Source organism: Podarcis liolepis (assembly GCF_965112155.1).
Source record: "Podarcis liolepis genome assembly, chromosome: 6".
NCBI classification, from domain to species: Eukaryota; Metazoa; Chordata; class Lepidosauria; order Squamata; family Lacertidae; genus Podarcis; species Podarcis liolepis.
This window is the reverse complement of record NC_139559.1, coordinates 21,666,647-21,680,612: the sequence shown is the minus strand read 5'-3', so window position 1 is coordinate 21,680,612 and position 13,966 is coordinate 21,666,647. Positions and strand designations below refer to the sequence as shown.

Below are 13,966 nucleotides of genomic sequence, written 5' to 3'. Positions count from 1 at the left end.
TGGCACCTGGGGTGTTTCGGATGCTGATCCAGGTGTAACTTATTCAGGCCATTAGGTGAAGAACAGGATATAAATCTTGTGGTGCTTTGCAAACCCATTTTTGGCCCGGCCTTGACTTTATCTGCCCCAAACTTGGTATATATCTATTTTTCTAAACGAGTTTGCTTGTATTTCAATTCCTTTTGACAGAAGAGAGTATAGTGGTACCTTGGGTTAAGAACTTAATTCGTTCTGGAGGTCCGTTCTTAACATGAAACTGTTCTTAACCTGAGATACCACTTTAGCTAACAGGGCCTCCCGCTGCTGCCGCGCCGCCACTGCACGAGTTCCATTCTCATCCTGGAGCAAAGTTCGTAACCTGAGGTACTATTTCTGGGTTAGCGGAGTCTGTAACCTGAAGCGTATGTAACCCGAGGTACCACTGTATCACTTTTAAGGGTGCTTATCCTTTGTAGCTTTTATAATGACTTGTATTAATAGTTAAATTGTATTTTAATGTGTGGGGCACCTTTTCTATAAAATATTTTTTATTCTTTAATCAAAGTTATTAAATTGATAAATGTTGCAGACCAGCTTAATAGGATTTTATTTGCTTAAGATCTGGTGAGTTCTTCACCACAGGTTGTTATTCTAAAGATGCTTCTGGATTATTTTACTGGGATTATGAACCAAAATTTAACTATTGACCACCTCTAGCCCTAAAGGAATAAAAAGCTTTATATATTTGTATTTAAATGTTATGTGCTTGTGTTGCCGTGGGAGCCATCTTAGAAGAAACTTCTTCTAACATGCTGCCCATCACCCATGGTTATTGCAAATACTTGTGTTAAAATAATAATTTTCTGGTAAATAATAATTTTCTGATTATTGGTTTCAGTTCTCCTAAAAGTATAAACGTGTCAGTACTATGTTATCCAAATATCTTTTCTGGAAGTAATGTCTATCAATTGCATTTTAGAAGTGATAATTTTATGAGCAATATACTATTTTTTTAAAAAAAATCTACCCACGTTTGCAATGTATATTACAGCTTCAGCAGAGCTACAGAATAGCAATGGTATTATATCTAGCAACATGATGCACCAGGTTGGTGTGTGTTGCAAAGGATGAGCCACTTTTGTGATAGTGTTGCTATGGCAACTACCTTCTGAGAGCTGCCTCAAGGTCACTCATCAGCCATAGCCCAGAGTGCTTGGATTTTACGCAAAATAAGAGCACCTAGCAGTTCCTGTTGTTCTTTTTTCAGTCTTCTACTGTTGCATTAAATATTATGAGGAATACTAATGGATTCACAATATTTACATGTTAATTAATTTTAAGTGACATTTTTATACAAAGGGTAACGGACACAAGGACAGACTCTAACAATTATATATGTGTATGTATATGCTTTAAAAAATCTTCAAATTACATAAAAGAAAGTTGGTAGTAACTAGTATCAAGCATGTGTACTTAAACTACAGTTTAAAGAATTATTTTAAATGTCTTTTCAAACAATGATTATGATTTTTCTTCTAAATCTGAAAAGACTTCCAGTAGTATAAGCAAGTCTGACACTCAGCAATTACAAGGAGCTGTAGGAAATACATTTATGGGGCTTGCAACTCTGTTCACTCCCATATCATGTGGCAAACAACCAAAATTTTGCTTTTAATACTTTGTTTTATTTTTTGTTCTTCAACTGTTTGCTGTTTGTGGCGCATTCTGGTTATTTAGAAATTGTCTACCTGAATTACTTAAACTCTTCAAAAAATAATATGAGAAGTGTTATTTAATGCTGGGTAAGAGCCAAATTTCATGTATGATATAAATATGTATTTAAGTCCAGATCACTGGCTCTTTGCAGGTGGGTCGAACAAAATTTAAAGCGTGCGCTCTCCGTGTGTGTGTGTGCATGTGTGGAAAAATTACCTTTAAACATGTGCAAAGTGCAGTTTCCTCCTAAATGTTTCACTGGAACACTTTGTGGAATATGTTTTCAGATCAAAGTAAGTACCTCCTGTACAAGATTTTGAACCTCAAAACAGCTATATCTTTCCCAGCAGACATCATTCAGCTTGTTTTCTCCTCTCCATTTGAATTTCCCTTTTCCATCTAAATTTATTTATTTATTTTAATAGATACTGCTTTGATAGTAGATTGAACCTCTAAGCACTTTACAAAAAAATAAAGAAAATGTTAAAATTAAAATTTTTCACAGAGTTAAAAAGAAGAATTAAAATTTAAAAATATCTACAACAAGCTAACAACAGATTAAAATACATGAAGACTTCTATGTGTCTGGGTAGACTTGCCTGAACTAAAATATTTTTAGCAGATGCCAAAAAGAGTACAGTGCACCCCTGCTTAGTGTAAATAGGGAGGGAGGGAGTTCCAAAGTATAAGTACTGCCACACCTACAAAAGATTTGTTTCCTGAAAGTGTGCGATGAGTATTATGAACAAGTGTTATGTAACAATTCCACAAATGTTTGTGTGTGCAAAAACACTTATATTTCATTAGTTCTTTAACTTCTCTATTGATATCTGTGAGCTGTTCTCTCTTCTGTCACTCGGTACATTGAACTGTAGCACCTTGTGCAAACTAGGAAGTGATCCTGGCCCTCCTGTTCAAGGCACTCAATTCTAATCCATCTCCCTCTCAGTTGTCAATATTTTTCATCTTCTCAAGCTATCTTCAGGTGTCCAGTTTGAATGTGCAAATGGGCAAGTGGAGTAAGCCCCAGTTCCTCAAGGATGTATGTCTGTATAGGGTTGCCTAAACAAAAAATGTTTTAAGCAGACACTGAAAAGGGTTGTAGAAGATAGGTTACTCAGATATCTGTCTGAACACAGGTCTGATAAAATTAACTTGCCTACTTGCTGAGGTCATCAAAACAGGCCTTGTTTTGTCTCTCTTGGATTATCTGAAATATAGTATGTGTCCTTGGAAGTTGAGGCCTTTCTGATAGTGGCACCTCTGTTCTGTAATTCCTTCCTTTGTGGTGCTGTTTGGTTCCCTCTGTGCTAAGTTTTAGACACTACAATTTCTGAGGATGCTTAGGACCAGTGATTTATATCAGTTTTAGTTGTACTTTTTTATATATAAAAAATAAGATTTTCTTGGGTAACAAAAGTACATACAGTGGTACCTGGGGTTAAGTACTTAATTCGTTCTGGAGGTCTGTACTTAACCTGAAACTGTTCTTAACCTGAAGCACCACTTTAGCTAATGGAGCCTCCCACTGCTGCCGCACCGCTGGAGCATGATCTGTGTTCTCATCCTGAAGCAAAGTTCTAAATCCGAGGTACTGTTTCTAGGTTAGCGGAGTCTGTAACCTGAAGCGTATGTAACCCGAGGTACCACTGTACAGCTTTCAGTTCATGAAGTCCTTTCTCAAGATCAGTTACATTCGGCGTGAGACACTAATGGTATAGACTATGAGGTGGGGAGAGAGAGAAGGGGGGGATAGTAAACTTCCATTCTTTTACATAGTGTATGTGAGAGTTTTTTTGTGGGTAGGTTCTTTTTTCCATTCATTTACTATTTTTCATTGGCAGTGAGAAACATTGGGGGGCCTAGGGCATGGTTAGTTTCCTTCAGTTGACTACAGTGAGTTTAGTTTGTGTGTGTGAAGGAGAGGGGGTTGTTGGGTCAAATTAGCCATATTGATTCGTATGCTGTCGGGTTTTGTTGTTGTTGTCTTGTTGGGATGTGTACTGGTATTTAATAAAGGGGAACCACACCAGGGTGAATGCATCCGCTTCTGTTTGTCCCTGGGCTCTGGACTCGTTTGAGTTTGTTGGTTAGCTTTTCTAGAAGGGCTGTTTCCCATACTGTTTGGTACCAGTGGTCATACTTGAAGTAGACTTGTGATTATTGGGCAAGACTACTATAGGTCCATCAATTTCACTTGGTTCACTTTAAGTAAAACTTAGTAGGATACAGCTCGGTATTTATTGAATGTGTGTTTTACTGGTCATCAATTTTTTGTTTTTCCTTTTTCTGCTATTGTATTGTTGGCTCGCTTATTTATTTATTTATTATCTGATGAGAGTATTTTTTCCTTAGGGATTTTTATTGAACAGAAGGGCAGACTATAAATATCTAATTCAGGGTGCAATTTTTAATGTTTATCCTGTTTGAGTAAATAGTTCAGGGGGTGCTTGTTTTCTTCCTCCGTATCCGCCAGCTGATAAGATTCTCTGGCAGTATCGAGGTTTGTGAATGTTTGCTGAACTTCTAAGTGTAAACTGTGATTCAAGTTTAATTGATGATATCCAATATCCTAAGCAGTGTGACTGACCATTTTCACATTTAAAACTGTACAAATGTTGAACCAGTGCTTGGAGGTATGAGACAAAAGTGTTGGGGTAGTCAGACTCTACAACATGATTCCAAACTGTTTTCACCCCAAAAGGGAGTACTTTGTTCACTATTATTATTATTATTATTATTCCTAGTTCACTGTTCTGATTGCAGTAAGTGGTGGTCAATAAGCATTTATTCATTAGACCTGCTTTGGCTTTTGGTAGATCTTAATTGAAACATTGGGGGGGATGTAGGGGTTTTGTTAAGGGGGAAAATTGCTGTCTGAACACATGTGCTTTAATTGTAAAATCCTTACTGCAAGATGGTACCAGCTTCTGTATAGACTAGGAGCCTTTTTGAAGAGGTCAGTTTGTTTAGCAAATTATTCTTTAGGCACTGAATCAGGATCAGAAGCATAAAATGCCTCCTGAGATTATAAAAGCTCTGTCCCTGGGCAGGTCAAGTCTGTGATAGCTGTGATTGTTGCATTGCAGTGGGTTGGACTAGATGATCCTTAGAGCTTTACAATTCTATGAAAAGTGTCAAGCACAAATCTGGAGTGAAGTTCCTAAGATGCTTGGATGGCGTCCTGTACGCCTCCAGGCGACTCCTGCAGCCAGGCTGGTGCCAAAGATATTGCTCTGTTTTCCTTTGGACCACATCAGTGAGGCTGAAAGGGGGTCTTGACATCTGGGCAGCCCAGGACCTCCATACACACTGCCCAGGCTTTTGCACCCTGGGGAGGTCGTGTTGGTGCTTCTAATGGAGCAGTTTTACTTCACCCCCGAAGGCGTATTCCATTGTCTCTCAGATAGATGGATTCCAACAAGTGTCAGGCAATTTCCTCCACCCAATGCATCAACAGTGTTACTCTGAAGGGGGTTGCCTTACTCCTCTGTAAGGTTTCTAATACAAGGATGGGAACCAGCCATGCAAAATTGGTGGCAATCTTTTTGGAGATGGTAAAGTCATCAGTGAGGAACATTCAAGTGAATCTGGGCCAATAGATTGCTCACATGTTGCTGTAGAGAAATACCAATAAACTGAAAGGTACATACGTATATGATAGAGATTTGTCAAAATAATATTACAAATGGAAATAAAATAATAAGCACTAGAAAGTTCAGTATGTTTGACCAGCTTTATTCAGGATATTGTCACCAGGAATTTTTCTGACTCTTGGATATCAAGAGTAAAATCAAATTCATTACAACTTGTTCCCAGTACTCTTCCATTTTCAGCCTTGACCCTAGTCCCACCTACTGAAAATGGCTTCTTCTCCCCTCTTGAAATCATGTTCCACTGTCTTCCAGTTGCATTTTGAGACACAGAACTTTTGATTCTGTTATTTAATTCTTCTACATGGAGCTCTCCAGAAAAATTATCTGAACCCTCCCATATGCTCCACCATTTTACTTCCTACATCTATCATTTACTAGTAAATGTATTTGTAAGACCTACAATTCTAACATAACATGTTCACAGATCACATTTCTTGCCTGTATTTCAGAGAGAGAGAGAGAGAGAGAGAGAGAGAGAAGTAAAGAAACATCTACACACACTGATCCTATTTAAAGGCTTCAATTTATGCAAGAATTTCTCAGTAAAGTGTTAACCCCTGCTGGTGGTTTAGGGACTGATTGCTTAATACTCTGGTAAGGGCCTGAAAGGGTGCTGAAGGGAAGAAGTGCACAAGCCCAAGGACTTTTTGAAAGCTGTTCTGTTCTTGTAGTTCCAACCCACAGTTTGACAAGTCTGTAGGTGCAGTGTTCAGCTTAGGAAACACTCTCCACTGAAAAGCACACTTGTGCCTGCACTTTTTTCATTTCAGAGATAACCCACCACTTTTTAATTTTTGGTTGCTTTCAATAGCCATTGGTGAAGGGAAGCTACATTTTGGTACTTGATGTAAGCTGTGTTGATGCAAACTGATTTGAGAACTTCTCTGGGCCAGGATAGTGACATATAAATTTGAGAAAAGACAAAAGTAGTTACATACTATACTCTAGTCTCCCTGTGATGTTAAATACTTGATGCATTTGATTAATTTTGTATTCTGTTTCTTGACAATAGAATGGTGGACTAGAAACTCCCAAAATAAAAATGCTTTATATTGTAGCATTTAACAACTTCACTAACTCTATTAAAGCACTGCCATTGATACGGAAATAAAATTATTTCAGTAAAAGACTAATTCCATTTACCCTGAGCCAGCATTTAGCAGAAAAAGTGTAGGAGTCATTAGTATGTGTACATGTGTGTTTAAACCTCATTTAGGAAACTTTGAAGGCTCAGGTTGTACAAACTAGTATATACTCATTTTTGCTTCCATTATGTACTCATTTGACATAAAAAGCACTGGTCTAACTCTGGTATTTCCTGCACCAATTATAATATGCAGAACTTCCCTAAATTACATAACCTCTAGACAGGAGGCGAGCTGAATCTTAAATGTTACAGGTTCTGATATGGATAGGCTTAAAAAAATTATTTTAAGTTTTTCATATCTGGATTTAGCTTCATGCACACTGTATATTCTAGATACTGTTCATGCACCCATTTTACTTGATACAACTTGACCCTGGTAGAATTAACTTTTTGAAAGACTAGACTCCCAGATTTTATATTTATTTACAAGTTTGGAATACTTACAGCCTGCTTTTATAGCCCCAAGAGGGGCTTATAAAAATGTGCACATTGCAATCAAATTCAACTGTAGTATCAGGAACGGAAATAATATTGTGTCCATATGGTGCCACTATTGTTCAGATTTCAGTCTCAGGTCTTCAGTGTTAGTATGGGAGTATATTGTTCTCAACTGCCCTTAGAATGGGAAAGAAGTCTGCCAGCTCTGTTTCTGGTAAATGGAGGGGCTTTGGATTTGGCCCCTGGAACACCCCTTTTGTGGTTATGATCTGTTCTATGCTGTGGCCCCAAAGACCCCTTTTCATTGGGGAAATATTGAGTATTTCATACAAAATGATAGTATCGTTGGTTATATACTTTGTACTTGTATTACCAAAAGATACACACACCCACACCCCTAGATTTGTGCATATTGAAATGCAACATTTGTTTAGTATGGAAAACACTTGATTTGTAGTAACTCCCTGGAACATTCAGTTATATAGGAATTCATTTTTTACCTTGTAATGTGTGAAGCAACTCACAGTATAACTTTTTCCTATCTTTTTATCTTTGTTTTGTGCTTCTGTTTCCTAGGGTAACCCCCTTGTGTAGGCTGAAAACTGGAACCCTTCTAAGTTGCAGTGTGTTGCTATTTATGTCAATGTGTACATATTTTACATTGCAGTAGAGGAACAATACAAATGTTGAGCTTCTGGGGCTTTCCACTTGATTGTATCATCTGTTTGTTTTAGATAGAAGACACTTCCATTAAAACCACTCTATTAAGAAAACTCCACACAAACTTTTCTAATGTGAGAAGATTCCCAATTTAATCTAATGTGTAAGATGGCAGGTTTGCTGTGGAACATGGTTAGGAAGAAACAACTGTATAGGCTAGCAGTCAACTGCAAAGGGGACTCGGAAATCTAATTTGCACATTTTACTTGAGAATTACTTTTTATTCTGTGTAGCAAGGAATTTTGGTGGATTTGATCATGGTTTTACTGCATATGTAGTGACTGTTGGGTTCTCCCTCCCCTTTTACTTTATTTGGATGATGCCATGGCCTTTGGCTAGCGCAATAATTTTTTTTAATTTAAAAAAAAATCCTTTTGTGGTGGTACAGTCATATGAGAGGATTGTACTTCAGCAACTTAATGTTTGAATTGGCTCTCTGTGCCTGGGTAAATGGAGGTCTGTAGACAGCAGAATTGCAGTTCAGTTCATTAGATCCCCCATTCTCATTTAAGGGTTAGGTTGTTTCCGTAACTTCCATAGACATGTATTCACGCACACTTCTTTGCTTTCAGATTAGATAAATAGTTTTATTTCTCTGGCTAACTAGTATCCTGCCATTTTTCAACCTCTAGGTAGAGATGCTGTGTGAGTGCTGAGAGGAATACATTTCCAAGTAAGTGTTTAACAGTGAACTTACAATACAGTTAATTATCTGGTCCCATTGAAGTTGGTGGAATAAAGCCAGTTTAAGCACAGGAAATCTTACATAGTTTTTTAAAGCTATTGGAAGTGGGGGGGTGTGTGGAATCTGTTGAACCGTACTTCCTTTTCCATGTGGTTTTTTGAATCTTTACAGTCTAATATCTATCTTTGGATATTTACCTCTTCAGGTTCTCTCCATAGCTTTCTGTTGTTTGCTTCCTCCATCCACATAAGCCCTCCTGTTAGTGGTCATTCCCTTGGTCTTTTAAAACTGTGGGGTCTCCACACTAGCATTGCTTTATTCCATCAACCTGAGTCATCTCTTGCCACATGCTCTGTATATGTCCATTTTAACTTTGTGGCCTTTTCCACTACCTCTGTAACTTTTGATCTTTGTGGTATTCAGTTGTTAGCTTTGCTTGTTCCATGGCATATTGTGGTGTTCTTAAGCTGTTTGTTTCTTTGTGTCATGGTCCAGTTCCTCGCTCTAGAACACATCACAGGTAGTACACAAATACTGAATGCTTTAGCTATCAAATCTGAGGAAATATTTTTATTTTTCATCTTAGGTGTGATTATTAAACATGGGTCACAAAGACATGTGATGCTTTTCAGCAAACTTTCTGCTTGAATTGGGCTGCAATCCTTTGCTCATTTCCTTGAGAGTAATCCACATTAAGTACAGTTGGTCTTAATTTGGAGTTACCATGTTTTCATTAGAATTTGTTGCATGATTGTCTATACCTTCCTTGTTGTTCTTGAATTCCTGGGCTGCTGCAAACCATGAGGTCAAATATGAAAATTATTGCTGCTTATTTCTGGAAGTGTTTAAAAGGGTGCACCATTTGATCTTGGTATGACAAAGTTTGGCATTAATCAGGAACATTATAATGCGTGATGTTGAAAGCATATTAAGGGGTTAATGCCAAAATTGCATGACTGCCAAAACATGCTTATTGAGCCAGTAAAAAGATTTAAGGATGGTTTCTTGGAGTATTGTATTTGAAACATTTTTAATGCAAAGTGAAACCAATTGATTTATAGGAATTGCATTATAAAATCTGTATTAAAGCGGAGTGTAATTCAACAGCTTTGAGGGAAAATGGAATTCAGATAGGTAACATTATGTATTGTTTACTTACAGTGCTATTCTCAGTGTGTCTATTCAGAATTCAGTCTCAGTGGGGCTTGCTCAAAAAAACAAATACAGCAGAGTTGAGGAGCCCTTTTTTTTTTGCTGAGGACCGCATTCCTTTGGAGGGGTGTGTGGGAGGCCACAGGCTGCTGGTGGGTTGGTGTGGAGCCAGAACATGGGCAAACTATCATCTTTTCACTCTCTGCAATCCATTCCCTCCTTTTTCCGTCTCCTTGCCATATGAGAATCACATGATAATTAGGATAAGGGCTGTAGGGTCCCCACTTCTGGGACACTGGAAAACAACCCAAATGCCTCTGTCTTAAGAATGTAATTGCCACCGTTTCTGTGTGTGCAGGGGAACAGCAACAACATCCTGAAGTTTCATTTTTTTAAAAAATTGTGTAGTTGTGTACATTCACGAACACATTTAGAATATTTGTTCCCTTCGCTTTCCCCTTGATATCAGGCAAGGTTTATGTTAGCTATTATCGTGGTATTAGCAATTGCCAACGCCCACTCCCTTCCCCCAGCTTCAGAGTGCAGAGAAACCTAGTTTGCTTGCAGCTGCAGTGCTAGACATCTTTCAGGAAGTGACCTTGGCTTGTATTAATCAAATTCAGAACACAGAAAAGCTGCTTGCTAACATGCTGACTTGATATAAAATGTTAGAGCAGACATTTTCTTTTAAAATGAGGCCATGGGGGAAATAAGGGGAGTTCTTAAATAATATCTCCATTTAGACGACTTTTCAGTATGTAGAAAGGACAGAGAAGTTGCCTACAGTGAGGGTTATTGAAATATAAAGCCTGTGTTAAAATAATTTAGTGGTTGCCTTTTCTAAGCAGTATCTGTGATCTAAGAATGTATTAGGGAACAATTGGCATTTAAAGTTAAGCACAGCATAACATTTAACTAATAACCAATCTGTATAATTTCCTCTTTAAAAGCTGATCAGCATTGTTGATAAACATTGCATGCTAAGGACTGATGCATCTGAACAAGTAGCCAGGTAGCCTTCCATAGTAATTGCTCCGTGCAGGAAGGCCCCATGTTCATCTAGCAAGGATTTTTATACAATGCTGCCACAAATGGTCTTGCTCTTCTTCATCTATCTCAATAGAGTGTCATTGTTGGAACATACACTGAGGCAGCACAGACATGAAAGATCCTACTATTTTGTGTAGGGCATCTTGCCTGCAGGAATAGAATAATAGTCATTTGTGATATTGCCGTTATGTACTGTCTTACATAGAAATTGTTGTTGTCTGCTGTCTTATGTAGAAATCCACTTGTTGAAATTTTTTAGGACCAGTCCATTAAATCTTCAAAATCAAACAGAACATCAGATAAGGTTTAACTCTAGTTATTCATTTAACAAATTATATGTACATTGGTACCTCGGGTTACATACGCTTCAGGTTACATATGCTTCAGGTTACAGACTCCGCTAACCCAGAAATATTACCTCGGGTTAAGAACTTTGCTTCAGGATGAGAACAGAAATCGTGCTCCAGCGGCAACAGGAGGCCCCATTAGCTAAAGTGGTGCTTCAGGTTAAGAACAGTTTCAGGTTAAGAACATACCTCCAGAACGAATTAAGTTCTGAACCCGAGGCACCACTGTATATCCATGAGATAGTATCCTTGGGTTACAGGGAAAATTCTGTTGCACAAGTAAAACAACATCATTGAATGCAACCTACACTACAGTCAATAATAACTCAATTTTGGTTGCATGTAACACTAAACTGTGGTTTATCTAAAGTGGTGGCTTCTAATCTACTTGTGGCTGGTGCAAAGGGGGAAACAGGGCCATAGGCATAGCACTGAGGTATAAAGCAGGAACAAGCCACGCATTTAAATTATTTTCACTGCCCTTCATTTGAAGATTTTAGGGAAGTGTGAAATAATTCACCCAACAAGAAGTACAATATCTAAAGAACATACCACCACCACCACCACCACCACCACAATCAATCAATCAATCAATCAATAGAAAGCAAGCTAAAAAGAAAAAAACTAAGGAAATCAAGCAGCTTAGACTAAAATATTGTGCCATGAATATTGTAAAGTTAATGCTAGATAGGCCTCTGTAGACAGAGCATTTGAAACTAAGGGTACCACTGCAGAAAATGAGGCCTGAAATCAGAATCTTAATGATGGAGATTCAACAAGGTTAAGAATGGTAAGATGAGAAATCCCTCTGAAAGAAGACAACAAATCAACCATTTGAACATATTTATGGCAAGGAGGGACATGGGAAGCTTTTAATCTGTTGCCTATAACCAATAAATATAAGCAAAGCATTGTAATCTTTAAATTTCACTGAAGTCAGCTTGCATTGCTGGGCATCACAAATGGAATAGGTATACAAAAGCTGTTGAAGTTTCAACAATTTTGCAGAATTTCCTTAGAATCCATCCATGTCTTAAGAACTTCTTTAGAGACTCTTCTCAGAGTACCTTCTTTAACAGAGGTACGTTATGTAGTTATAAGGGAGAGGGTATATTCTCTCTCTCTCCTTTGAGTGGGTTTTGTTTGGCTTTAGTACTCACACTGTAATTAGTGCCATATTTGGAGTCTTGGGGGATCCTGCAGGTCAGTTTTTGATGTTGCAAATCAAATAGACAAAAAAGCTTTCCCCTTCAACATTGTTGACATTGTCAAACTACCTCCTATTTAATAGCTTGTTAAATCTCTCTTCTTACAGATCCAGGGTAACATGACATCCTACCAGTTTTTCTTGTCTTTCTGCCAGAACATCATCCTTGTGGCGAATGACTGGAAACAAACCCTTGATTATTTGGAAAGTTTGGCTATCTGTAATAGACTGGCTGCATCAATTCTAGCAAAGGGGGTGTAATTATTTTAAAGTTCTTTGGGTTTTGTATGTGGTAGTTTTTGTTTAAAGCTTTTAGATTCGGCCCTGCCTTGTCTGTCTTTATATAGGGTTGCAATATGTCCAGAATTTCCTGGACATATCCAGAATACTGCAGTCAGAAGCAGTGTTTGGGCTGAAATCGCTAAAAATGTGGGGGAAATCTGGACATATGGCAACCTATGTCGGCTTTTTGGTGATTCCCCTTAAAAACAGATCAAAATCTTCATTTTTTTAAAGGCAAATTTGCCAGAAAAGCTTTGGGCAAAGTTAAAAACCTCTAGATTTTCACTGTTTGAAATACGGCAACCCTACTTTATATGCATACCACATCATTCTGCTTTTAAGAGCATGACGGTAAAACAGATACAGACAGCAGAGAACTCTTAGGCATATCATGGTTGTCACCCAGGATGGAGATTGTGTGCACTACACTTCTGTTTTCCTGCATGGGTATCAACTTCCAGAAAGTGGTGTTGGAACACTGCCCATCTGCTCCATTGCATGTACATGGTATTGTGTAGCGCTATATGTTGTCCCCAGTGCTTTTCTAATGATAAAGATGGATCAAGAAGCACTGCCATACTACACACCTGCTCCTTCAGGAAGAGTGTGACTCCACAGGTTGAATACCAAGTTCCTAAACACAAGAATAGTGCCTCCAATTTATCAGGATTCAGCTTCAGGTTATTGACTGTCATCCAGCACGTTACCACTTCCAAGAACCAATTCAGGTTCTAATGGAGTAGAGATACAGAGTTGGGTGTCATCAGCATACATGACACCACAACCCAAACCCCCTGATCACTATACCCAGCAGCTTCATATAAATGTGAAATAGCATTGGGGACAAGAGGAAATCATTTGTGGGGGCGGGGGGGGGGCAGAAGTAACCTATTTCTACTCCCTGGTGATGGCCCTGCATATAGGAGTGGAAGCATTGTATCACTGTGACCCCTAATAGTGGACAGTGTGATGACATGCTACTGCTTAGCTGACCCCTGGTCCGTTGTGTTGCTGCTGCTTACCAGGAGGTTGATTGCTTCAAATATGTTTTCTGCCAACTTTATTTTAAATGTCTTCCCTGAATGGCTTTCTATCATAGCACTACAGCTCTGGATGGAGTAGTATGTGTGTGTGGAGGCAAATCACACCTGTCCACGGACACTGGACATTTGCATGTGTGTATTGTTGTTGTTGTTTGTTGTTGTTGTTTAGTCGTGTCCAACTCTTCGTGACCCCATGGACCAGAGCATGCCAGGCACTCCTGTCTTCCACTGCCTCCCACAGTTTGTATAGTAATGTCTGAAACTCTGTACATCTGTAGGTTGTGTCTTCAACTGGCAGAATCTGCATAGTCAAGAGTCCCTGCTCAAAATGGATAGATATTCCAATTTTTGTATGGATGCAGAGTGCAGAGATGAACAGCTGTGATTTTTCTCCCTGTCCCTCAGCACATTCAGAGTTGCATCTGAACAGTGTTGGTGTTCCAAATGATTACAGGTACATTCAGGAAAAGGGAGGTGTTCAAGGTTTTATCAGTTATTATGTATCCCTAGTTGCAGAGATCTCTTACCCACTTAATACAAATGC

General features: G+C 38.5%; 1 protein-coding gene across 16 annotated transcripts in view; it reads left to right on the top strand.

Annotated features, from left to right (window-relative positions):
* NCOA3 (nuclear receptor coactivator 3) overlaps positions 1 to 13,966 on the top strand; it is a 98,878-nt gene that overhangs the window by 15,102 nt on the left and 69,810 nt on the right. For 2 of the 16 annotated variants that reach the window (XM_083507903.1, XM_083507909.1), the window contains exon 2: positions 8,289 to 8,329. The exons of the other annotated variants lie outside the window; for them this stretch is intronic. The gene's annotated coding sequence lies outside the window, so the exon portion shown is untranslated. The remainder of the gene's footprint in view (positions 1 to 8,288; positions 8,330 to 13,966) is intronic. 16 annotated transcript variants of the gene reach the window in all.